The sequence below is a fragment of the Lathyrus oleraceus genome, chromosome 1, assembly GCF_024323335.1.
Source record: "Lathyrus oleraceus cultivar Zhongwan6 chromosome 1, CAAS_Psat_ZW6_1.0, whole genome shotgun sequence".
Classification (NCBI taxonomy): domain Eukaryota; kingdom Viridiplantae; phylum Streptophyta; class Magnoliopsida; order Fabales; family Fabaceae; genus Lathyrus; species Lathyrus oleraceus.
The window spans coordinates 37,701,573-37,728,015 of record NC_066579.1 but is presented as its reverse complement, the minus strand read 5'-3'; positions in this window follow the sequence as shown (position 1 = coordinate 37,728,015).

Sequence of the window (26,443 nt, the reverse complement as noted above, 5' to 3'; positions counted from 1 at the left end):
TGTAAGAACTAGAGCAAAACCCATGTGTTGCCCCATATTTTTATTAAAATACTACCTAAAAGCCATCTGTAAATATTTTTATTTTATTGTGTAACATTGATTATGAAAGATATTTTATGAAATAAAAATATTATCGAGATTATATGATCTGCACTTGAAGAATTATTATGGGTTCTACAGAAAGTAATTTTAAAATTAAAATTTGTTTTAAAAATAAATCTAGAAAGAGAGTTATAATATTTTAAAATCAAGAGTTGTGAAAATATTTGACATTATTAATCGTCACTAGTGAAAGAGATCTTAATTGAATCTATAAAAGTTGGAGTTTAATAGGATATGTTGTATACAATTTGTATGTTTATATGTATCAAAATAATTTATTTGAACCCAATGTTTTAAAAACCAGATCGAACCGGTCGGTTCAATCGGTTGGTCCGGGAACCAGCGATGAATCTGATTGGGTCAACTTTCAAAACCGCTAGTGGGTCAAAACCAGAATAAAATTAGAAAAACTAGATTGAACCATCCAAAATCATTCGAACCAAATAACCGAAGTTGCATTTGTTATACCATCCGATTCAGAAAAATACATCAAATTGACCATTTTGTAAAAAAAAAACTTTAAAAATTAAGTCAATATTAAAACTTAACATGCATTCCCCAATCACAAAAAAGAATTACATTTTTTTACATCCATACAAACTTCTAAGTTTGGTCACTTCGTTATATTTTTTCTTTCAACTACACTCCATCATCATCACGCCGTCTCTTTCAAACGTAGTCAAGATGTCCTGCACAATGTTAATTGTCGTGTAAGTTAATATTGTTTGTTGTTGTCAACTTTAACTTGTTTGTCGTAGTTCAACTCGATTTTTTATATTTAATTAAGTATATTGTATTCTTTATTTTTGGTATTTAATCTTATTTAATTTAGGTATTCTTAGTTATTTGAACTTTATTTTAGTTATTACATTCTATTATTTTAATTTTGGTTTGAATTAGCTTAACTTATTTTATTTTAATTTTTTAATTTGTTCAAATTATTCTTAAATGAAGATGAAATGAATTGTGCAACTATGTTGTTTTATTATATATGCTATTGATATTGTCGTATTAAGTTTGTAATTGATTTTTGAAATATTTCTTTTATTAAGTTGTGAACATATGATTATGTGTGACATATCTATGGATATTAGTTTATTTAATAAACAGTTCAACCGTATGTTTAACCAATTGAATTCATTGAACCTTAAACCAGAAATTTCACCGGTTCGATTTTTAAAACATTGATGAACCTATAAAAGTTGGCATTTAATAGGATATGTCACATAAAATTTGTATATTCATATGTATGAAACTATTTTATTTGAGCAACAAATTATTTGATAAAATATAATGTACATAATTTATTTCAAAATAATATTTATTAATTTATTCTATAAGTTAGTCTGATGTTCTTATCCTCTTAATATTAAACACAATAACGTTGAAATAAAAGTGAAGATTTCTCATTTGAATTATATTGCCATGTAGTTAAAATTTCCAAAATGGCACAACAAGAACTAATTGAGGAAATACAATTCATTGATAGAAGAAATCGTTAGGTTTTGTAAAAATAATTTAAAAAATTATTTTCATAAATAAATTAATATTTACTAGTAGACAATAAATTACTTTTAACAATCATGGCCTTTATGAGATTAAGAAAAGTTTTTTTATTAAAAACAAAAGTGATTGGATTTTAAACCAATTTTTCAGGCCAAGATATTACATTATGGATAAATAGTTGAAAAATAAATTTTAATATATATATTTTTAATATTTATTAATAAGGATATCAAATGATTGTTTTTTAAATTTGGAGTATATTTTTTCTCTCATTTTATCAATATTCATATAATTGAGAAAAACTTAAGTGTTGCCCAATATTTTTTATCAAAATAATACTTAAAAGTCAATATTGTTGTTTAAGTTAAAGAAAATATAGAAAAATTATCAACCAAATAAGGTAAAATTTATTCAGAATTAATATATATATTTATATTTATTTTATATGTTAGTTAGAAGATCACTTTTGTTCTGATAATATCTTACACATTAATATTTAAAAAGAATGACTATTTTCTATTTGAAATATGTTTCCATCTATTTAAAATTTTCAATAATGATATATAAAAAAAATTATTATCAAATACAATTCCTTTATAGATTGAATCATTAAAATTTTATAAAATAAGTTAAAATTAGTGGTTAAAAAATAATAAAATAGTTAAATCTTCCAACAGGGTTTTGTTAGATTTTTGGACAACTGAAAAAGTTTTGTTTCTAATTTTTACGGTTGGATATGAAACACGTTGTAACCATATAATATAGAAAATATAAATAATATATTATAACTATTCAAAAAAATTATATTTTATTTTGTACCATTGGTTGGGGAAGACAATGTAGCCAAAAGATGTGATAAAGATATTATATAGACTAAATTCTCTGCATTTGTAGATTAATTATGGGATCTACATAAAGCAATTTGGAAAATAAAATTTCACTCTAAAAAGATATTGAGAAATAAAATTATCAATTTTTTTTTATTTTGAGTTTCGAAACTGTTTAATATTCATGACAATTTAATAAATTACTAAAAAATGTTTTACTACTAAAAGAGATGTTATTAAAACATATTAAAATTGACATTTGAATGGCTTTTTTTTACACAGGCATTTAATAGGTTATGTCGTATAAGACTTGTATATTTATATGGTGTTTAATTCTGGACTATAATGTGTCCCGTCATTATTTGGTATTACTAAAAATTTAAATCTAGCCCTAAAATAATTTAATATTTGAGAAATTATATAATTAAAATAATATTTGGAAATTTTATGTATTATTCATTGGGTCGACTTAAAAAAAGCATAAAACTAAATAAAAAGATTTAAATTAAAAGATAGAATTTTTAAAATCTGGATGATATCTTATTTCATAATTAAATTATCTCCTTTGGCTCACTTCTTGAACCTAATGTTCTAACTTAATTCCCAAAGTCCTTATAAATAGGCCTTTCCAACATGCTTACTTCAACATTTAAAAACAAAATGGCATCCTACAAGACTCTCATTTTAACCATCTTGATCATTTGCTTTGCTTCACGCATGGTTGCCGGTAATAATCTATTTATAAAACACAATTTTTATTTCTTCATATTCATTGTTATGTTTTTAATTAAAGTATTTGGATGGTAGGATACTATCGAGTATATTAAATCGAATATGCTTTTGTTTAAGAAAAAACAATCTTATGAACACAATTTTATATATTATTTCTAATGGAATTGGAATGATAGTTTCAGGAGCAAACGGAAAATTATGCTTCATATCGAATTTTTGTCCAACTGCACCAGAACAGTGTGACCATTTTTGTAAAGTATCATTGGGAAAACCAAAAGGTGGCTCGTGTTTAGGGGGTGAATGTTGTTGCAATTTGTAAAGTTTTAATATAAAATAAACAATTTCTTTGTTTCTTTGAATACATCTATCTACAAACACTCCATCTGAAATTTACATAAATTTTTGTTGAAGTATCAATGATATAATTTCATTTCAAATATTTAATTTTATAATTTCTACTTATTAATTAGAATAAAAATTTAATAATTCTCAACACTAAACTTATATTAAATTATTGTATTTAAAAATTCTTTAATTAAAAAGTTGTTATGGATTTTTTAATTATAGTTATAAAAATAATGAAAAATATAACATCACTAACTTAATAAAATAATCAACCATAAACTTCACATGACAAAATATTTATATTCCTTTAAAGAAAGAGGTGCGATACTTTGTTTTTATTGAGACTGTGGAAATATAATTAAAATTGTTTTTTAATGTATCACATTTATTATTTGTTTAAAGGAATTATCCAATAAATTGTTATCTAGTGACCGTATATTTTAGCAATAGTTAATAATAAGAAATGCAAATGGCATCCATTATTTTTGTAAAAGTAATAATTAAAAGCTAATATTGGGGTTTAAATTATAATAAAATATCATCAAATTATTTGATCAAGTGGTTTGGATTATAATAAATATCTTTAAATTATTTGATCAAATATAGTGAAAATAATGTATTTTTAATTAATATATAATTATTTCATTAGTAAATTAGACTGATATTCTCAACCTCATGTTATTAAACACAATGGAACAACACAAAATATTTTAGGAGACACAATTAATGTATAGATTGAATTATTCAAGTTTAATGTAAAAAATTTAAAAATAAATTGTTAGAGAGTAACTTGATATTTATTACCTAGAAAATACTCCACTTTACATATTTAGTAGATTATTAAATGATTTGTTTTAACTTTCGAGTAGTTTTTATAGGTTATTTTTTTACAGATGTGTAAGAACTAGAGCAAAACCCATGTGTTGCCCCATATTTTTATTAAAATACTACCTAAAAGCCATCTGTAAATATTTTTATTTTATTGTGTAACATTGATTATGAAAGATATTTTATGAAATAAAAATATTATCGAGATTATATGATCTGCACTTGAAGAATTATTATGGGTTCTACAGAAAGTAATTTTAAAATTAAAATTTGTTTTAAAAATAAATCTAGAAAGAGAGTTATAATATTTTAAAATCAAGAGTTGTGAAAATATTTGACATTATTAATCGTCACTAGTGAAAGAGATCTTAATTGAATCTATAAAAGTTGGAGTTTAATAGGATATGTTGTATACAATTTGTATGTTTATATGTATCAAAATAATTTATTTGAACCCAATGTTTTAAAAACCAGATCGAACCGGTCGGTTCAATCGGTTGGTCCGGGAACCAGCGATGAATCTGATTGGGTCAACTTTCAAAACCGCTAGTGGGTCAAAACCAGAATAAAATTAGAAAAACTAGATTGAACCATCCAAAATCATTCGAACCAAATAACCGAAGTTGCATTTGTTATACCATCCGATTCAGAAAAATACATCAAATTGACCATTTTGTAAAAAAAAAACTTTAAAAATTAAGTCAATATTAAAACTTAACATGCATTCCCCAATCACAAAAAAGAATTACATTTTTTTACATCCATACAAACTTCTAAGTTTGGTCACTTCGTTATATTTTTTCTTTCAACTACACTCCATCATCATCACGCCGTCTCTTTCAAACGTAGTCAAGATGTCCTGCACAATGTTAATTGTCGTGTAAGTTAATATTGTTTGTTGTTGTCAACTTTAACTTGTTTGTCGTAGTTCAACTCGATTTTTTATATTTAATTAAGTATATTGTATTCTTTATTTTTGGTATTTAATCTTATTTAATTTAGGTATTCTTAGTTATTTGAACTTTATTTTAGTTATTACATTCTATTATTTTAATTTTGGTTTGAATTAGCTTAACTTATTTTATTTTAATTTTTTAATTTGTTCAAATTATTCTTAAATGAAGATGAAATGAATTGTGCAACTATGTTGTTTTATTATATATGCTATTGATATTGTCGTATTAAGTTTGTAATTGATTTTTGAAATATTTCTTTTATTAAGTTGTGAACATATGATTATGTGTGACATATCTATGGATATTAGTTTATTTAATAAACAGTTCAACCGTATGTTTAACCAATTGAATTCATTGAACCTTAAACCAGAAATTTCACCGGTTCGATTTTTAAAACATTGATGAACCTATAAAAGTTGGCATTTAATAGGATATGTCACATAAAATTTGTATATTCATATGTATGAAACTATTTTATTTGAGCAACAAATTATTTGATAAAATATAATGTACATAATTTATTTCAAAATAATATTTATTAATTTATTCTATAAGTTAGTCTGATGTTCTTATCCTCTTAATATTAAACACAATAACGTTGAAATAAAAGTGAAGATTTCTCATTTGAATTATATTGCCATGTAGTTAAAATTTCCAAAATGGCACAACAAGAACTAATTGAGGAAATACAATTCATTGATAGAAGAAATCGTTAGGTTTTGTAAAAATAATTTAAAAAATTATTTTCATAAATAAATTAATATTTACTAGTAGACAATAAATTACTTTTAACAATCATGGCCTTTATGAGATTAAGAAAAGTTTTTTTATTAAAAACAAAAGTGATTGGATTTTAAACCAATTTTTCAGGCCAAGATATTACATTATGGATAAATAGTTGAAAAATAAATTTTAATATATATATTTTTAATATTTATTAATAAGGATATCAAATGATTGTTTTTTAAATTTGGAGTATATTTTTTCTCTCATTTTATCAATATTCATATAATTGAGAAAAACTTAAGTGTTGCCCAATATTTTTTATCAAAATAATACTTAAAAGTCAATATTGTTGTTTAAGTTAAAGAAAATATAGAAAAATTATCAACCAAATAAGGTAAAATTTATTCAGAATTAATATATATATTTATATTTATTTTATATGTTAGTTAGAAGATCACTTTTGTTCTGATAATATCTTACACATTAATATTTAAAAAGAATGACTATTTTCTATTTGAAATATGTTTCCATCTATTTAAAATTTTCAATAATGATATATAAAAAAAATTATTATCAAATACAATTCCTTTATAGATTGAATCATTAAAATTTTATAAAATAAGTTAAAATTAGTGGTTAAAAAATAATAAAATAGTTAAATCTTCCAACAGGGTTTTGTTAGATTTTTGGACAACTGAAAAAGTTTTGTTTCTAATTTTTACGGTTGGATATGAAACACGTTGTAACCATATAATATAGAAAATATAAATAATATATTATAACTATTCAAAAAAATTATATTTTATTTTGTACCATTGGTTGGGGAAGACAATGTAGCCAAAAGATGTGATAAAGATATTATATAGACTAAATTCTCTGCATTTGTAGATTAATTATGGGATCTACATAAAGCAATTTGGAAAATAAAATTTCACTCTAAAAAGATATTGAGAAATAAAATTATCAATTTTTTTTTATTTTGAGTTTCGAAACTGTTTAATATTCATGACAATTTAATAAATTACTAAAAAATGTTTTACTACTAAAAGAGATGTTATTAAAACATATTAAAATTGACATTTGAATGGCTTTTTTTTACACAGGCATTTAATAGGTTATGTCGTATAAGACTTGTATATTTATATGGTGTTTAATTCTGGACTATAATGTGTCCCGTCATTATTTGGTATTACTAAAAATTTAAATCTAGCCCTAAAATAATTTAATATTTGAGAAATTATATAATTAAAATAATATTTGGAAATTTTATGTATTATTCATTGGGTCGACTTAAAAAAAGCATAAAACTAAATAAAAAGATTTAAATTAAAAGATAGAATTTTTAAAATCTGGATGATATCTTATTTCATAATTAAATTATCTCCTTTGGCTCACTTCTTGAACCTAATGTTCTAACTTAATTCCCAAAGTCCTTATAAATAGGCCTTTCCAACATGCTTACTTCAACATTTAAAAACAAAATGGCATCCTACAAGACTCTCATTTTAACCATCTTGATCATTTGCTTTGCTTCACGCATGGTTGCCGGTAATAATCTATTTATAAAACACAATTTTTATTTCTTCATATTCATTGTTATGTTTTTAATTAAAGTATTTGGATGGTAGGATACTATCGAGTATATTAAATCGAATATGCTTTTGTTTAAGAAAAAACAATCTTATGAACACAATTTTATATATTATTTCTAATGGAATTGGAATGATAGTTTCAGGAGCAAACGGAAAATTATGCTTCATATCGAATTTTTGTCCAACTGCACCAGAACAGTGTGACCATTTTTGTAAAGTATCATTGGGAAAACCAAAAGGTGGCTCGTGTTTAGGGGGTGAATGTTGTTGCAATTTGTAAAGTTTTAATATAAAATAAACAATTTCTTTGTTTCTTTGAATACATCTATCTACAAACACTCCATCTGAAATTTACATAAATTTTTGTTGAAGTATCAATGATATAATTTCATTTCAAATATTTAATTTTATAATTTCTACTTATTAATTAGAATAAAAATTTAATAATTCTCAACACTAAACTTATATTAAATTATTGTATTTAAAAATTCTTTAATTAAAAAGTTGTTATGGATTTTTTAATTATAGTTATAAAAATAATGAAAAATATAACATCACTAACTTAATAAAATAATCAACCATAAACTTCACATGACAAAATATTTATATTCCTTTAAAGAAAGAGGTGCGATACTTTGTTTTTATTGAGACTGTGGAAATATAATTAAAATTGTTTTTTAATGTATCACATTTATTATTTGTTTAAAGGAATTATCCAATAAATTGTTATCTAGTGACCGTATATTTTAGCAATAGTTAATAATAAGAAATGCAAATGGCATCCATTATTTTTGTAAAAGTAATAATTAAAAGCTAATATTGGGGTTTAAATTATAATAAAATATCATCAAATTATTTGATCAAGTGGTTTGGATTATAATAAATATCTTTAAATTATTTGATCAAATATAGTGAAAATAATGTATTTTTAATTAATATATAATTATTTCATTAGTAAATTAGACTGATATTCTCAACCTCATGTTATTAAACACAATGGAACAACACAAAATATTTTAGGAGACACAATTAATGTATAGATTGAATTATTCAAGTTTAATGTAAAAAATTTAAAAATAAATTGTTAGAGAGTAACTTGATATTTATTACCTAGAAAATACTCCACTTTACATATTTAGTAGATTATTAAATGATTTGTTTTAACTTTCGAGTAGTTTTTATAGGTTATTTTTTTACAGATGTGTAAGAACTAGAGCAAAACCCATGTGTTGCCCCATATTTTTATTAAAATACTACCTAAAAGCCATCTGTAAATATTTTTATTTTATTGTGTAACATTGATTATGAAAGATATTTTATGAAATAAAAATATTATCGAGATTATATGATCTGCACTTGAAGAATTATTATGGGTTCTACAGAAAGTAATTTTAAAATTAAAATTTGTTTTAAAAATAAATCTAGAAAGAGAGTTATAATATTTTAAAATCAAGAGTTGTGAAAATATTTGACATTATTAATCGTCACTAGTGAAAGAGATCTTAATTGAATCTATAAAAGTTGGAGTTTAATAGGATATGTTGTATACAATTTGTATGTTTATATGTATCAAAATAATTTATTTGAACCCAATGTTTTAAAAACCAGATCGAACCGGTCGGTTCAATCGGTTGGTCCGGGAACCAGCGATGAATCTGATTGGGTCAACTTTCAAAACCGCTAGTGGGTCAAAACCAGAATAAAATTAGAAAAACTAGATTGAACCATCCAAAATCATTCGAACCAAATAACCGAAGTTGCATTTGTTATACCATCCGATTCAGAAAAATACATCAAATTGACCATTTTGTAAAAAAAAAACTTTAAAAATTAAGTCAATATTAAAACTTAACATGCATTCCCCAATCACAAAAAAGAATTACATTTTTTTACATCCATACAAACTTCTAAGTTTGGTCACTTCGTTATATTTTTTCTTTCAACTACACTCCATCATCATCACGCCGTCTCTTTCAAACGTAGTCAAGATGTCCTGCACAATGTTAATTGTCGTGTAAGTTAATATTGTTTGTTGTTGTCAACTTTAACTTGTTTGTCGTAGTTCAACTCGATTTTTTATATTTAATTAAGTATATTGTATTCTTTATTTTTGGTATTTAATCTTATTTAATTTAGGTATTCTTAGTTATTTGAACTTTATTTTAGTTATTACATTCTATTATTTTAATTTTGGTTTGAATTAGCTTAACTTATTTTATTTTAATTTTTTAATTTGTTCAAATTATTCTTAAATGAAGATGAAATGAATTGTGCAACTATGTTGTTTTATTATATATGCTATTGATATTGTCGTATTAAGTTTGTAATTGATTTTTGAAATATTTCTTTTATTAAGTTGTGAACATATGATTATGTGTGACATATCTATGGATATTAGTTTATTTAATAAACAGTTCAACCGTATGTTTAACCAATTGAATTCATTGAACCTTAAACCAGAAATTTCACCGGTTCGATTTTTAAAACATTGATGAACCTATAAAAGTTGGCATTTAATAGGATATGTCACATAAAATTTGTATATTCATATGTATGAAACTATTTTATTTGAGCAACAAATTATTTGATAAAATATAATGTACATAATTTATTTCAAAATAATATTTATTAATTTATTCTATAAGTTAGTCTGATGTTCTTATCCTCTTAATATTAAACACAATAACGTTGAAATAAAAGTGAAGATTTCTCATTTGAATTATATTGCCATGTAGTTAAAATTTCCAAAATGGCACAACAAGAACTAATTGAGGAAATACAATTCATTGATAGAAGAAATCGTTAGGTTTTGTAAAAATAATTTAAAAAATTATTTTCATAAATAAATTAATATTTACTAGTAGACAATAAATTACTTTTAACAATCATGGCCTTTATGAGATTAAGAAAAGTTTTTTTATTAAAAACAAAAGTGATTGGATTTGTGTTCCTCATAATTCTTAACCCCTCAGTCATCTACTCTACCTCCTCCCGCTCCGATTTGGATCATTCCCTCTTTCTCCCTAAACCAATTTTTCAGGCCAAGATATTACATTATGGATAAATAGTTGAAAAATAAATTTTAATATATATATTTTTAATATTTATTAATAAGGATATCAAATGATTGTTTTTTAAATTTGGAGTATATTTTTTCTCTCATTTTATCAATATTCATATAATTGAGAAAAACTTAAGTGTTGCCCAATATTTTTTATCAAAATAATACTTAAAAGTCAATATTGTTGTTTAAGTTAAAGAAAATATAGAAAAATTATCAACCAAATAAGGTAAAATTTATTCAGAATTAATATATATATTTATATTTATTTTATATGTTAGTTAGAAGATCACTTTTGTTCTGATAATATCTTACACATTAATATTTAAAAAGAATGACTATTTTCTATTTGAAATATGTTTCCATCTATTTAAAATTTTCAATAATGATATATAAAAAAAATTATTATCAAATACAATTCCTTTATAGATTGAATCATTAAAATTTTATAAAATAAGTTAAAATTAGTGGTTAAAAAATAATAAAATAGTTAAATCTTCCAACAGGGTTTTGTTAGATTTTTGGACAACTGAAAAAGTTTTGTTTCTAATTTTTACGGTTGGATATGAAACACGTTGTAACCATATAATATAGAAAATATAAATAATATATTATAACTATTCAAAAAAATTATATTTTATTTTGTACCATTGGTTGGGGAAGACAATGTAGCCAAAAGATGTGATAAAGATATTATATAGACTAAATTCTCTGCATTTGTAGATTAATTATGGGATCTACATAAAGCAATTTGGAAAATAAAATTTCACTCGTTTAATATTCATAACAATTGTTTTACTACTAAAAGAGATGTTATTAAAACATATTAAAATTGACATTTGAATGGCTTTTTTTTACACAGGCATTTAATAGGTTATGTCGTATAAGACTTGTATATTTATATGGTGTTTAATTCTGGACTATAATGTGTCCCGTCATTATTTGGTATTACTAAAAATTTAAATCTAGCCCTAAAATAATTTAATATTTGAGAAATTATATAATTAAAATAATATTTGGAAATTTTATGTATTATTCATTGGGTCGACTTAAAAAAAGCATAAAACTAAATAAAAGATTTAAATTAAAAGATAGAATTTTTAAAATCTGGATGATATCTTATTTCATAATTAAATTATCTCCTTTGGCTCACTTCTTGAACCTAATGTTCTAACTTAATTCCCAAAGTCCTTATAAATAGGCCTTTCCAACATGCTTACTTCAACATTTAAAAACAAAATGGCATCCTACAAGACTCTCATTTTAACCATCTTGATCATTTGCTTTGCTTCACGCATGGTTGCCGGTAATAATCTATTTATAAAACACAATTTTTATTTCTTCATATTCATTGTTATGTTTTTAATTAAAGTATTTGGATGGTAGGATACTATCGAGTATATTAAATCGAATATGCTTTTGTTTAAGAAAAAACAATCTTATGAACACAATTTTATATATTATTTCTAATGGAATTGGAATGATAGTTTCAGGAGCAAACGGAAAATTATGCTTCATATCGAATTTTTGTCCAACTGCACCAGAACAGTGTGACCATTTTTGTAAAGTATCATTGGGAAAACCAAAAGGTGGCTCGTGTTTAGGGGGTGAATGTTGTTGCAATTTGTAAAGTTTTAATATAAAATAAACAATTTCTTTGTTTCTTTGAATACATCTATCTACAAACACTCCATCTGAAATTTACATAAATTTTTGTTGAAGTATCAATGATATAATTTCATTTCAAATATTTAATTTTATAATTTCTACTTATTAATTAGAATAAAAATTTAATAATTCTCAACACTAAACTTATATTAAATTATTGTATTTAAAAATTCTTTAATTAAAAAGTTGTTATGGATTTTTTAATTATAGTTATAAAAATAATGAAAAATATAACATCACTAACTTAATAAAATAATCAACCATAAACTTCACATGACAAAATATTTATATTCCTTTAAAGAAAGAGGTGCGATACTTTGTTTTTTATTGAGACTGTGGAAATATAATTAAAATTGTTTTTTAATGTATCACATTTATTATTTGTTTCAAGGAATTATCCAATAAATTGTTATCTAGTGACCGTATATTTTAGCAATAGTTAATAATAAGAAATGCAAATGGCATCCATTATTTTTGTAAAAGTAATAATTAAAAGCTAATATTGGGGTTTAAATTATAATAAAATATCATCAAATTATTTGATCAAGTGGTTTGGATTATAATAAATATCTTTAAATTATTTGATCAAATATAGTGAAAATAATGTATTTTTAATTAATATATAATTATTTCATTAGTAAATTAGACTGATATTCTCAACCTCATGTTATTAAACACAATGGAACAACACAAAATATTTTAGGAGACACAATTAATGTATAGATTGAATTATTCAAGTTTAATGTAAAAAATTTAAAAATAAATTGTTAGAGAGTAACTTGATATTTATTACGTAGAAAATACTCCACTTTACATATTTAGTAGATTATTAAATGATTTGTTTTGTTAACTTTCGAGTAGTTTTTATAGGTTATTTTTTTACAGATGTGTAAGAACTAGAGCAAAACCCATGTGTTGCCCATATTTTTATTAAAATACTACCTAAAAGCCATCTGTAAATATTTTTATTTTATTGTGTAACATTGATTATGAAAGATATTTTATGAAATAAAAATATTATCGAGATTATATGATCTGCACTTGAAGAATTATTATGGGTTCTACAGAAAGTAATTTTAAAATTAAAATTTGTTTTAAAAATAAATCTAGAAAGAGAGTTATAATATTTTAAAATCAAGAGTTGTGAAAATATTTGACATTATTAATCGTCACTAGTGAAAGAGATCTTAATTGAATCTATAAAAGTTGGAGTTTAATAGGATATGTTGTATACAATTTGTATGTTTATATGTATCAAAATAATTTATTTGAACCCAATGTTTTAAAAACCAGATCGAACCGGTCGGTTCAATCGGTTGGTCCGGGAACCAGCGATGAATCTGATTGGGTCAACTTTCAAAACCGCTAGTGGGTCAAAACCAGAATAAAATTAGAAAAACTAGATTGAACCATCCAAAATCATTCGAACCAAATAACCGAAGTTGCATTTGTTATACCATCCGATTCAGAAAAATACATCAAATTGACCATTTTGTAAAAAAAAACTTTAAAAATTAAGTCAATATTAAAACTTAACATGCATTCCCCAATCACAAAAAAGAATTACATTTTTTTACATCCATACAAACTTCTAAGTTTGGTCACTTCGTTATATTTTTTCTTTCAACTACACTCCATCATCATCACGCCGTCTCTTTCAAACGTAGTCAAGATGTCCTGCACAATGTTAATTGTCGTGTAAGTTAATATTGTTTGTTGTTGTCAACTTTAACTTGTTTGTCGTAGTTCAACTCGATTTTTTATATTTAATTAAGTATATTGTATTCTTTATTTTTGGTATTTAATCTTATTTAATTTAGGTATTCTTAGTTATTTGAACTTTATTTTAGTTATTACATTCTATTATTTTAATTTTGGTTTGAATTAGCTTAACTTATTTTATTTTAATTTTTAATTTGTTCAAATTATTCTTAAATGAAGATGAAATGAATTGTGCAACTATGTTGTTTTATTATATATGCTATTGATATTGTCGTATACTTACTATTTCTCCTTAAGTTTGTAATTGATTTTTGAAATATTTCTTTTATTAAGTTGTGAACATATGATTATGTGTGACATATCTATGGATATTAGTTTATTTAATAAACAGTTCAACCGTATGTTTAACCAATTGAATTCATTGAACCTTAAACCAGAAATTTCACCGGTTCGATTTTTAAAACATTGATGAACCTATAAAAGTTGGCATTTAATAGGATATGTCACATAAAATTTGTATATTCATATGTATGAAACTATTTTATTTGAGCAACAAATTATTTGATAAAATATAATGTACATAATTTATTTCAAAATAATATTTATTAATTTATTCTATAAGTTAGTCTGATGTTCTTATCCTCTTAATATTAAACACAATAACGTTGAAATAAAAGTGAAGATTTCTCATTTGAATTATATTGCCATGTAGTTAAAATTTCCAAAATGGCACAACAAGAACTAATTGAGGAAATACAATTCATTGATAGAAGAAATCGTTAGGTTTTGTAAAAATAATTTAAAAAATTATTTTCATAAATAAATTAATATTTACTAGTAGACAATAAATTACTTTTAACAATCATGGCCTTTATGAGATTAAGAAAAGTTTTTTTATTAAAAACAAAAGTGATTGGATTTTAAACCAATTTTTCAGGCCAAGATATTACATTATGGATAAATAGTTGAAAAATAAATTTTAATATATATATTTTTAATATTTATTAATAAGGATATCAAATGATTGTTTTTTAAATTTGGAGTATATTTTTTCTCTCATTTTATCAATATTCATATAATTGAGAAAAACTTAAGTGTTGCCCAATATTTTTTATCAAAATAATACTTAAAAGTCAATATTGTTGTTTAAGTTAAAGAAAATATAGAAAAATTATCAACCAAATAAGGTAAAATTTATTCAGAATTAATATATATATTTATATTTATTTTATATGTTAGTTAGAAGATCACTTTTGTTCTGATAATATCTTACACATTAATATTTAAAAAGAATGACTATTTTCTATTTGAAATATGTTTCCATCTATTTAAAATTTTCAATAATGATATATAAAAAAATTATTATCAAATACAATTCCTTTATAGATTGAATCATTAAAATTTTATAAAATAAGTTAAAATTAGTGGTTAAAAAATAATAAAATAGTTAAATCTTCCAACAGGGTTTTGTTAGATTTTTGGACAACTGAAAAAGTTTTGTTTCTAATTTTTACGGTTGGATATGAAACACGTTGTAACCATATAATATAGAAAATATAAATAATATATTATAACTATTCAAAAAAATTATATTTTATTTTGTACCATTGGTTGGGGAAGACAATGTAGCCAAAAGATGTGATAAAGATATTATATAGACTAAATTCTCTGCATTTGTAGATTAATTATGGGATCTACATAAAGCAATTTGGAAAATAAAATTTCACTCTAAAAAGATATTGAGAAATAAAATTATCAATTTTTTTTTATTTTGAGTTTCGAAACTGTTTAATATTCATGACAATTTAATAAATTACTAAAAAATGTTTTACTACTAAAAGAGATGTTATTAAAACATATTAAAATTGACATTTGAATGGCTTTTTTTTACACAGGCATTTAATAGGTTATGTCGTATAAGACTTGTATATTTATATGGTGTTTAATTCTGGACTATAATGTGTCCCGTCATTATTTGGTATTACTAAAAATTTAAATCTAGCCCTAAAATAATTTAATATTTGAGAAATTATATAATTAAAATAATATTTGGAAATTTTATGTATTATTCATTGGGTCGACTTAAAAAAAGCATAAAACTAAATAAAAAGATTTAAATTAAAAGATAGAATTTTTAAAATCTGGATGATATCTTATTTCATAATTAAATTATCTCCTTTGGCTCACTTCTTGAACCTAATGTTCTAACTTAATTCCCAAAGTCCTTATAAATAGGCCTTTCCAACATGCTTACTTCAACATTTAAAAACAAAATGGCATCCTACAAGACTCTCATTTTAACCATCTTGATCATTTGCTTTGCTTCACGCATGGTTGCCGGTAATAATCTATTTATAAAACACAATTTTTATTTCTTCATATTCATTGTTATGTTTTTAATTAAAGTATTTGGATGGTAGGATACTATCGAGTATATTAAATCGAATATGCTTTTGTTTAAGAAAAAACAATCTTATGAACACAATTTTATATATTATTTCTAATGGAATTGGAATGATAGTTTCAGGAGCAAACGGAAAATTATGCTTCATATCGAATTTTTGTCCAACTGCACCAGAACAGTGTGACCATTTTTGTAAAGTATCATTGGGAAAACCAAAAGGTGGCTCGTGTTTAGGGGGTGAATGTTGTTGCAATTTGTAAAGTTTTAATATAAAATAAACAATTTCTTTGTTTCTTTGAATACATCTATCTACAAACACTCCATCTGAAATTTACATAAATTTTTGTTGAAGTATCAATGATATAATTTCATTTCAAATATTTAATTTTATAATTTCTACTTATTAATTAGAATAAAAATTTAATAATTCTCAACACTAAACTTATATTAAATTATTGTATTTAAAAATTCTTTAATTAAAAAGTTGTTATGGATTTTTTAATTATAGTTATAAAAATAATGAAAAATATAACATCACTAACTTAATAAAATAATCAACCATAAACTTCACATGACAAAATATTTATATTCCTTTAAAGAAAGAGGTGCGATACTTTGTTTTTATTGAGACTGTGGAAATATAATTAAAATTGTTTTTTAATGTATCACATTTATTATTTGTTTAAAGGAATTATCCAATAAATTGTTATCTAGTGACCGTATATTTTAGCAATAGTTAATAATAAGAAATGCAAATGGCATCCATTATTTTTGTAAAAGTAATAATTAAAAGCTAATATTGGGGTTTAAATTATAATAAAATATCATCAAATTATTTGATCAAGTGGTTTGGATTATAATAAATATCTTTAAATTATTTGATCAAATATAGTGAAAATAATGTATTTTTAATTAATATATAATTATTTCATTAGTAAATTAGACTGATATTCTCAACCTCATGTTATTAAACACAATGGAACAACACAAATATTTTAGGAGACACAATTAATGTATAGATTGAATTATTCAAGTTTAATGTAAAAATTTAAAAATAAATTGTTAGAGAGTAACTTGATATTTATTACCTAGAAAATACTCCACTTTACATATTTAGTAGATTATTAAATGATTTGTTTTAACTTTCGAGTAGTTTTTATAGGTTATTTTTTTACAGATGTGTAAGAACTAGAGCAAAACCCATGTGTTGCCCCATATTTTTATTAAAATACTACCTAAAAGCCATCTGTAAATATTTTTATTTTATTGTGTAACATTGATTATGAAAGATATTTTATGAAATAAAATATTATCGAGATTATATGATCTGCACTTGAAGAATTATTATGGGTTCTACAGAAAGTAATTTTAAAATTAAAATTTGTTTTAAAAATAAATCTAGAAAGAGAGTTATAATATTTAAAATCAAGAGTTGTGAAAATATTTGACATTATTAATCGTCACTAGTGAAAGAGATCTTAATTGAATCTATAAAAGTTGGAGTTTAATAGGATATGTTGTATACAATTTGTATGTTTATATGTATCAAAATAATTTATTTGAACCCAATGTTTTAAAAACCAGATCGAACCGGTCGGTTCAATCGGTTGGTCCGGGAACCAGCGATGAATCTGATTGGGTCAACTTTCAAAACCGCTAGTGGGTCAAAACCAGAATAAAATTAGAAAAACTAGATTGAACCATCCAAAATCATTCGAACCAAATAACCGAAGTTGCATTTGTTATACCATCCGATTCAGAAAAATACATCAAATTGACCATTTTGTAAAAAAAAACTTTAAAAATTAAGTCAATATTAAAACTTAACATGCATTCCCCAATCACAAAAAAGAATTACATTTTTTTACATCCATACAAACTTCTAAGTTTGGTCACTTCGTTATATTTTTTCTTTCAACTACACTCCATCATCATCACGCCGTCTCTTTCAAACGTAGTCAAGATGTCCTGCACAATGTTAATTGTCGTGTAAGTTAATATTGTTTGTTGTTGTCAACTTTAACTTGTTTGTCGTAGTTCAACTCGATTTTTTATATTTAATTAAGTATATTGTATTCTTTATTTTTGGTATTTAATCTTATTTAATTTAGGTATTCTTAGTTATTTGAACTTTATTTTAGTTATTACATTCTATTATTTTAATTTTGGTTTGAATTAGCTTAACTTATTTTATTTTAATTTTTAATTTGTTCAAATTATTCTTAAATGAAGATGAAATGAATTGTGCAACTATGTTGTTTTATTATATATGCTATTGATATTGTCGTATTAAGTTTGTAATTGATTTTTGAAATATTTCTTTTATTAAGTTGTGAACATATGATTATGTGTGACATATCTATGGATATTAGTTTATTTAATAAACAGTTCAACCGTATGTTTAACCAATTGAATTCATTGAACCTTAAACCAGAAATTTCACCGGTTCGATTTTTAAAACATTGATGAACCTATAAAAGTTGGCATTTAATAGGATATGTCACATAAAATTTGTATATTCATATGTATGAAACTATTTTATTTGAGCAACAAATTATTTGATAAAATATAATGTACATAATTTATTTCAAAATAATATTTATTAATTTATTCTATAAGTTAGTCTGATGTTCTTATCCTCTTAATATTAAACACAATAACGTTGAAATAAAAGTGAAGATTTCTCATTTGAATTATATTGCCATGTAGTTAAAATTTCCAAAATGGCACAACAAGAACTAATTGAGGAAATACAATTCATTGATAGAAGAAATCGTTAGGTTTTGTAAAAATAATTTAAAAAATTATTTTCATAAATAAATTAATATTTACTAGTAGACAATAAATTACTTTTAACAATCATGGCCTTTATGAGATTAAGAAAAGTTTTTTTATTAAAAACAAAAGTGATTGGATTTTAAACCAATTTTCAGGCCAAGATATTACATTATGGATAAATAGTTGAAAAATAAATTTTAATATATATATTTTTAATATTTATTAATAAGGATATCAAATGATTGTTTTTTAAATTTGGAGTATATTTTTTCTCTCATTTTATCAATATTCATATAATTGAGAAAAACTTAAGTGTTGCCCAATATTTTTTATCAAAATAATACTTAAAAGTCAATATTGTTGTTTAAGTTAAAGAAAATATAGAAAAATTATCAACCAAATAAGGTAAAATTTATTCAGAATTATATATATATTTATATTTATTTATATGTTAGTTAGAAGATCACTTTTGTTCTGATAATATCTTACACATTAATATTTAAAAAGAATGACTATTTTCTATTTGAAATATGTTTCCATCTATTTAAAATTTTCAATAATGATATATAAAAAAATTATTATCAAATACAATTCCTTTATAGATTGAATCATTAAAATTTTATAAAATAAGTTAAAATTAGTGGTTAAAAAAATAATAAAATAGTTAAATCTTCCAACAGGGTTTTGTTAGATTTTTGGACAACTGAAAAAGTTTTGTTTCTAATTTTTACGGTTGGATATGAACACGTTGTAACCATATAATATAGAAAATATAAATAATATATTATAACTATTCAAAAAAATTATATTTTATTTTGTACCATTGGTTGGGGAAGACAATGTAGCCAAAAGATGTGATAAAGATATTATATAGACTAAATTCTCTGCATTTGTAGATTAATTATGGGATCTACATAAAGCAATTTGGAAAATAAAATTTCACTCTAAAAAGATATTGAGAAATAAAATTATCAATTTTTTTTTATTTTGAGTTTCGAAACTGTTTAATATTCATGACAATTTAATAAATTACTAAAAATGTTTTACTACTAAAAGAGATGTTATTAAAACATATTAAAATTGACATTTGAATGGCTTTTTTTTACACAGGCATTTAATAGGTTATGTCGTATAAGACTTGTATATTTATATGGTGTTTAATTCTGGACTATAATGTGTCCCGTCATTATTTGGTATTACTAAAAATTTAAATCTAGCCCTAAAATAATTTAATATTTGAGAAATTATATAATTAAAATAATATTTGGAAATTTTATGTATTATTCATTGGGTCGACTTAAAAAAAGCATAAAACTAAATAAAAAGATTTAAATTAAAAGATAGAATTTTTAAAATCTGGATGATATCTTATTTCATAATTAAATTATCTCCTTTGGCTCACTTCTTGAACCTAATGTTCTAACTTAATTCCCAAAGTCCTTATAAATAGGCCTTTCCAACATGCTTACTTCAACATTTAAAAACAAAATGGCATCCTACAAGACTCTCATTTTAACCATCTTGATCATTTGCTTTGCTTCACGCATGGTTGCCGGTAATAATCTATTTATAAAACACAATTTTTATTTCTTCATATTCATTGTTATGTTTTTAATTAAAGTATTTGGATGGTAGGATACTATCGAGTATATTAAATCGAATATGCTTTTGTTTAAGAAAAAACAATCTTATGAACACAATTTTATATATTATTTCTAATGGAATTGGAATGATAGTTTCAGGAGCAAACGGAAAATTATGCTTCATATCGAATTTTTGTCCAACTGCACCAGAACAGTGTGACCATTTTTGTAAAGTATCATTGGGAAAACCAAAAGGTGGCTCGTGTTTAGGGGGTGAATGTTGTTGCAATTTGTAAAGTTTTAATATAAAATAAACAATTTCTTTGTTTCTTTGAATACATCTATCTACAAACACTCCATCTGAAATTTACATAAATTTTTGTTGAAGTATCAATGATATAATTTCATTTCAAATATTTAATTTTATAATTTCTACTTATTAATTAGAATAAAAATTTAATAATTCTCAACACTAAACTTATATTAAATTATTGTATTTAAAAATTCTTTAATTAAAAAGTTGTTATGGATTTTTTAATTATAGTTATAAAAATAATGAAAAATATAACATCACTAACTTAATAAAATAATCAACCATAAACTTCACATGACAAAATATTTATATTCCTTTAAAGAAAGAGGTGCGATACTTTGTTTTTATTGAGACTGTGGAAATATAATTAAAATTGTTTTTTAATGTATCACATTTATTATTTGTTTAAAGGAATTATCCAATAAATTGTTATCTAGTGACCGTATATTTTAGCAATAGTTAATAATAAGAAATGCAAATGGCATCCATTATTTTTGTAAAAGTAATAATTAAAAGCTAATATTGGGGTTTAAATTATAATAAAATATCATCAAATTATTTGATCAAGTGGTTTGGATTATAATAAATATCTTTAAATTATTTGATCAAATATAGTGAAAATAATGTATTTTTAATTATATATAATTATTTCATTAGTAAATTAGACTGATATTCTCAACCTCATGTTATTAAACACAATGGAACAACACAAAATATTTTAGGAGACACAATTAATGTATAGATTGAATTATTCAAGTTTAATGTAAAAATTTAAAAATAAATTGTTAGAGAGTAACTTGATATTTATTACCTAGAAAATACTCCACTTTACATATTTAGTAGATTATTAAATGATTTGTTTTAACTTTCGAGTAGTTTTTATAGGTTTTTTTTTTTACAGATGTGTAAGAACTAGAGCAAAACCCATGTGTTGCCCCATATTTTTATTAAAATACTACCTAAAAGCCATCTGTAAAATTTTTATTTTATTGTGTAACATTGATTATGAAAGATATTTTATGAAATAAAAATATTATCGAGATTATATGATCTGCACTTGAAGAATTATTATGGGTTCTACAGAAAGTAATTTTAAAATTAAAATTTGTTTTAAAAATAAATCTAGAAAGAGAGTTATAATATTTTAAAATCAAGAGTTGTGAAAATATTTGACATTATTAATCGTCACTAGTGAAAGAGATCTTAATTGAATCTATAAAAGTTGGAGTTTAATAGGATATGTTGTATACAATTTGTATGTTTATATGTATCAAAATAATTTATTTGAACCCAATGTTTTAAAAACCAGATCGAACCGGTCGGTTCAATCGGTTGGTCCGGGAACCAGCGATGAATCTGATTGGGTCAACTTTCAAAACCGCTAGTGGGTCAAAACCAGAATAAAATTAGAAAAACTAGATTGAACCATCCAAAATCATTCGAACCAAATAACCGAAGTTGCATTTGTTATACCATCCGATTCAGAAAAATACATCAAATTGACCATTTTGTAAAAAAAAACTTTAAAAATTAAGTCAATATTAAAACTTAACATGCATTCCCCAATCACAAAAAAGAATTACATTTTTTTACATCCATACAAACTTCTAAGTTTGGTCACTTCGTTATATTTTTCTTTCAACTACACTCCATCATCATCACGCCGTCTCTTTCAAACGTAGTCAAGATGTCCTGCACAATGTTAATTGTCGTGTAAGTTAATATTGTTTGTTGTTGTCAACTTTAACTTGTTTGTCGTAGTTCAACTCGATTTTTTATATTTAATTAAGTATATTGTATTCTTTATTTTTGGTATTTAATCTTATTTAATTTAGGTATTCTTAGTTATTTGAACTTTATTTTAGTTATTACATTCTATTATTTTAATTTTGGTTTGAATTAGCTTAACTTATTTTATTTTAATTTTTTAATTTGTTCAAATTATTCTTAAATGAAGATGAAATGAATTGTGCAACTATGTTGTTTTATTATATATGCTATTGATATTGTCGTATTAAGTTTGTAATTGATTTTTGAAATATTTCTTTTATTAAGTTGTGAACATATGATTATGTGTGACATATCTATGGATATTAGTTTATTTAATAAACAGTTCAACCGTATGTTTAACCAATTGAATTCATTGAACCTTAAACCAGAAATTTCACCGGTTCGATTTTTAAAACATTGATGAACCTATAAAAGTTGGCATTTAATAGGATATGTCACATAAAATTTGTATATTCATATGTATGAAACTATTTTATTTGAGCAACAAATTATTTGATAAAATATAATGTACATAATTTATTTCAAAATAATATTTATTAATTTATTCTATAAGTTAGTCTGATGTTCTTATCCTCTTAATATTAAACACAATAACGTTGAAATAAAAGTGAAGATTTCTCATTTGAATTATATTGCCATGTAGTTAAAATTTCCAAAATGGCACAACAAGAACTAATTGAGGAAATACAATTCATTGATAGAAGAAATCGTTAGGTTTTGTAAAAATAATTAAAAAATTATTTTCATAAATAAATTAATATTTACTAGTAGACAATAAATTACTTTTAACAATCATGGCCTTTATGAGATTAAGAAAAGTTTTTTTATTAAAAACAAAAGTGATTGGATTTTAAACCATTTTTCAGGCCAAGATATTACATTATGGATAAATAGTTGAAAAATAAATTTTAATATATATATTTTTAATATTTATTAATAAGGATATCAAATGATTGTTTTTTAAATTTGGAGTATATTTTTTCTCTCATTTTATCAATATTCATATAATTGAGAAAAACTTAAGTGTTGCCCAATATTTTTTATCAAAATAATACTTAAAAGTCAATATTGTTGTTTAAGTTAAAGAAAATATAGAAAAATTATCAACCAAATAAGGTAAAATTTATTCAGAATTAATATATATATTTATATTTATTTTATATGTTAGTTAGAAGATCACTTTTGTTCTGATAATATCTTACACATTAATATTTAAAAAGAATGACTATTTTCTATTTGAAATATGTTTCCATCTATTTAAAATTTTCAATAATGATATATAAAAAAAATTATTATCAAATACAATTCCTTTATAGATTGAATCATTAAAATTTTATAAAATAAGTTAAAATTAGTGGTTAAAAAATAATAAAATAGTTAAATCTTCCAACAGGGTTTTGTTAGATTTTTGGACAACTGAAAAAGTTTTGTTTCTAATTTTTACGGTTGGATATGAAACACGTTGTAACCATATAATATAGAAAATATAAATAATATATTATAACTATTCAAAAAAATTATATTTTATTTTGTACCATTGGTTGGGGAAGACAATGTAGCCAAAAGATGTGATAAAGATATTATATAGACTAAATTCTCTGCATTTGTAGATTAATTATGGGATCTACATAAAGCAATTTGGAAAATAAAATTTCACTCTAAAAAGATATTGAGAAATAAAATTATCAATTTTTTTTTATTTTGAGTTTCGAAACTGTTTAATATTCATGACAATTTAATAAATTACTAAAAAATGTTTTACTACTAAAAGAGATGTTATTAAAACATATTAAAATTGACATTTGAATGGCTTTTTTTTACACAGGCATTTAATAGGTTATGTCGTATAAGACTTGTATATTTATATGGTGTTTAATTCTGGACTATAATGTGTCCCGTCATTATTTGGTATTACTAAAAATTTAAATCTAGCCCTAAAATAATTTAATATTTGAGAAATTATATAATTAAAATAATATTTGGAAATTTTATGTATTATTCATTGGGTCGACTTAAAAAAAGCATAAAACTAAATAAAAAGATTTAAATTAAAAGATAGAATTTTTAAAATCTGGATGATATCTTATTTCATAATTAAATTATCTCCTTTGGCTCACTTCTTGAACCTAATGTTCTAACTTAATTCCCAAAGTCCTTATAAATAGGCCTTTCCAACATGCTTACTTCAACATTTAAAAACAAAATGGCATCCTACAAGACTCTCATTTTAACCATCTTGATCATTTGCTTTGCTTCACGCATGGTTGCCGGTAATAATCTATTTATAAACACAATTTTTATTTCTTCATATTCATTGTTATGTTTTTAATTAAAGTATTTGGATGGTAGGATACTATCGAGTATATTAAATCGAATATGCTTTTGTTTAAGAAAAAACAATCTTATGAACACAATTTTATATATTATTTCTAATGGAATTGGAATGATAGTTTCAGGAGCAAACGGAAAATTATGCTTCATATCGAATTTTTGTCCAACTGCACCAGAACAGTGTGACCATTTTTGTAAAGTATCATTGGGAAAACCAAAAGGTGGCTCGTGTTTAGGGGGTGAATGTTGTTGCAATTTGTAAAGTTTTAATATAAAATAAACAATTTCTTTGTTTCTTTGAATACATCTATCTACAAACACTCCATCTGAAATTTACATAATTTTTGTTGAAGTATCAATGATATAATTTCATTTCAAATATTTAATTTTATAATTTCTACTTATTAATTAGAATAAAAATTTAATAATTCTCAACACTAAACTTATATTAAATTATTGTATTTAAAAATTCTTTAATTAAAAATAACATCACTAACTTAATAAAATAATCAACCATAAACTTCACATGACAAAATATTTATATTCCTTTAAAGAAAGAGGTGCGATACTTTGTTTTTATTGAGACTGTGGAAATATAATTAAAATTGTTTTTTAATGTATCACATTTATTATTTGTTTAAAGGAATTATCCAATAAATTGTTATCTAGTGACCGTATATTTTAGCAATAGTTAATAATAAGAAATGCAAATGGCATCCATTATTTTTGTAAAAGTAATAATTAAAAGCTAATATTGGGGTTTAAATTATAATAAAATATCATCAAATTATTTGATCAAGTGGTTTGGATTATAATAAATATCTTTAAATTATTTGATCAAATATAGTGAAAATAATGTATTTTTAATTAATATATAATTATTTCATTAGTAAATTAGACTGATATTCTCAACCTCATGTTATTAAACACAATGGAACAACACAAAATTTTTAGGAGACACAATTAATGTATAGATTGAATTATTCAAGTTTAATGTAAAAAATTTAAAAATAAATTGTTAGAGAGTAACTTGATATTTATTACCTAGAAAATACTCCACTTTACATATTTAGTAGATTATTAAATGATTTGTTTTAACTTTCGAGTAGTTTTTATAGGTTATTTTTTTACAGATGTGTAAGAACTATTTTTATTTTATTGTGTAACATTGATTATGA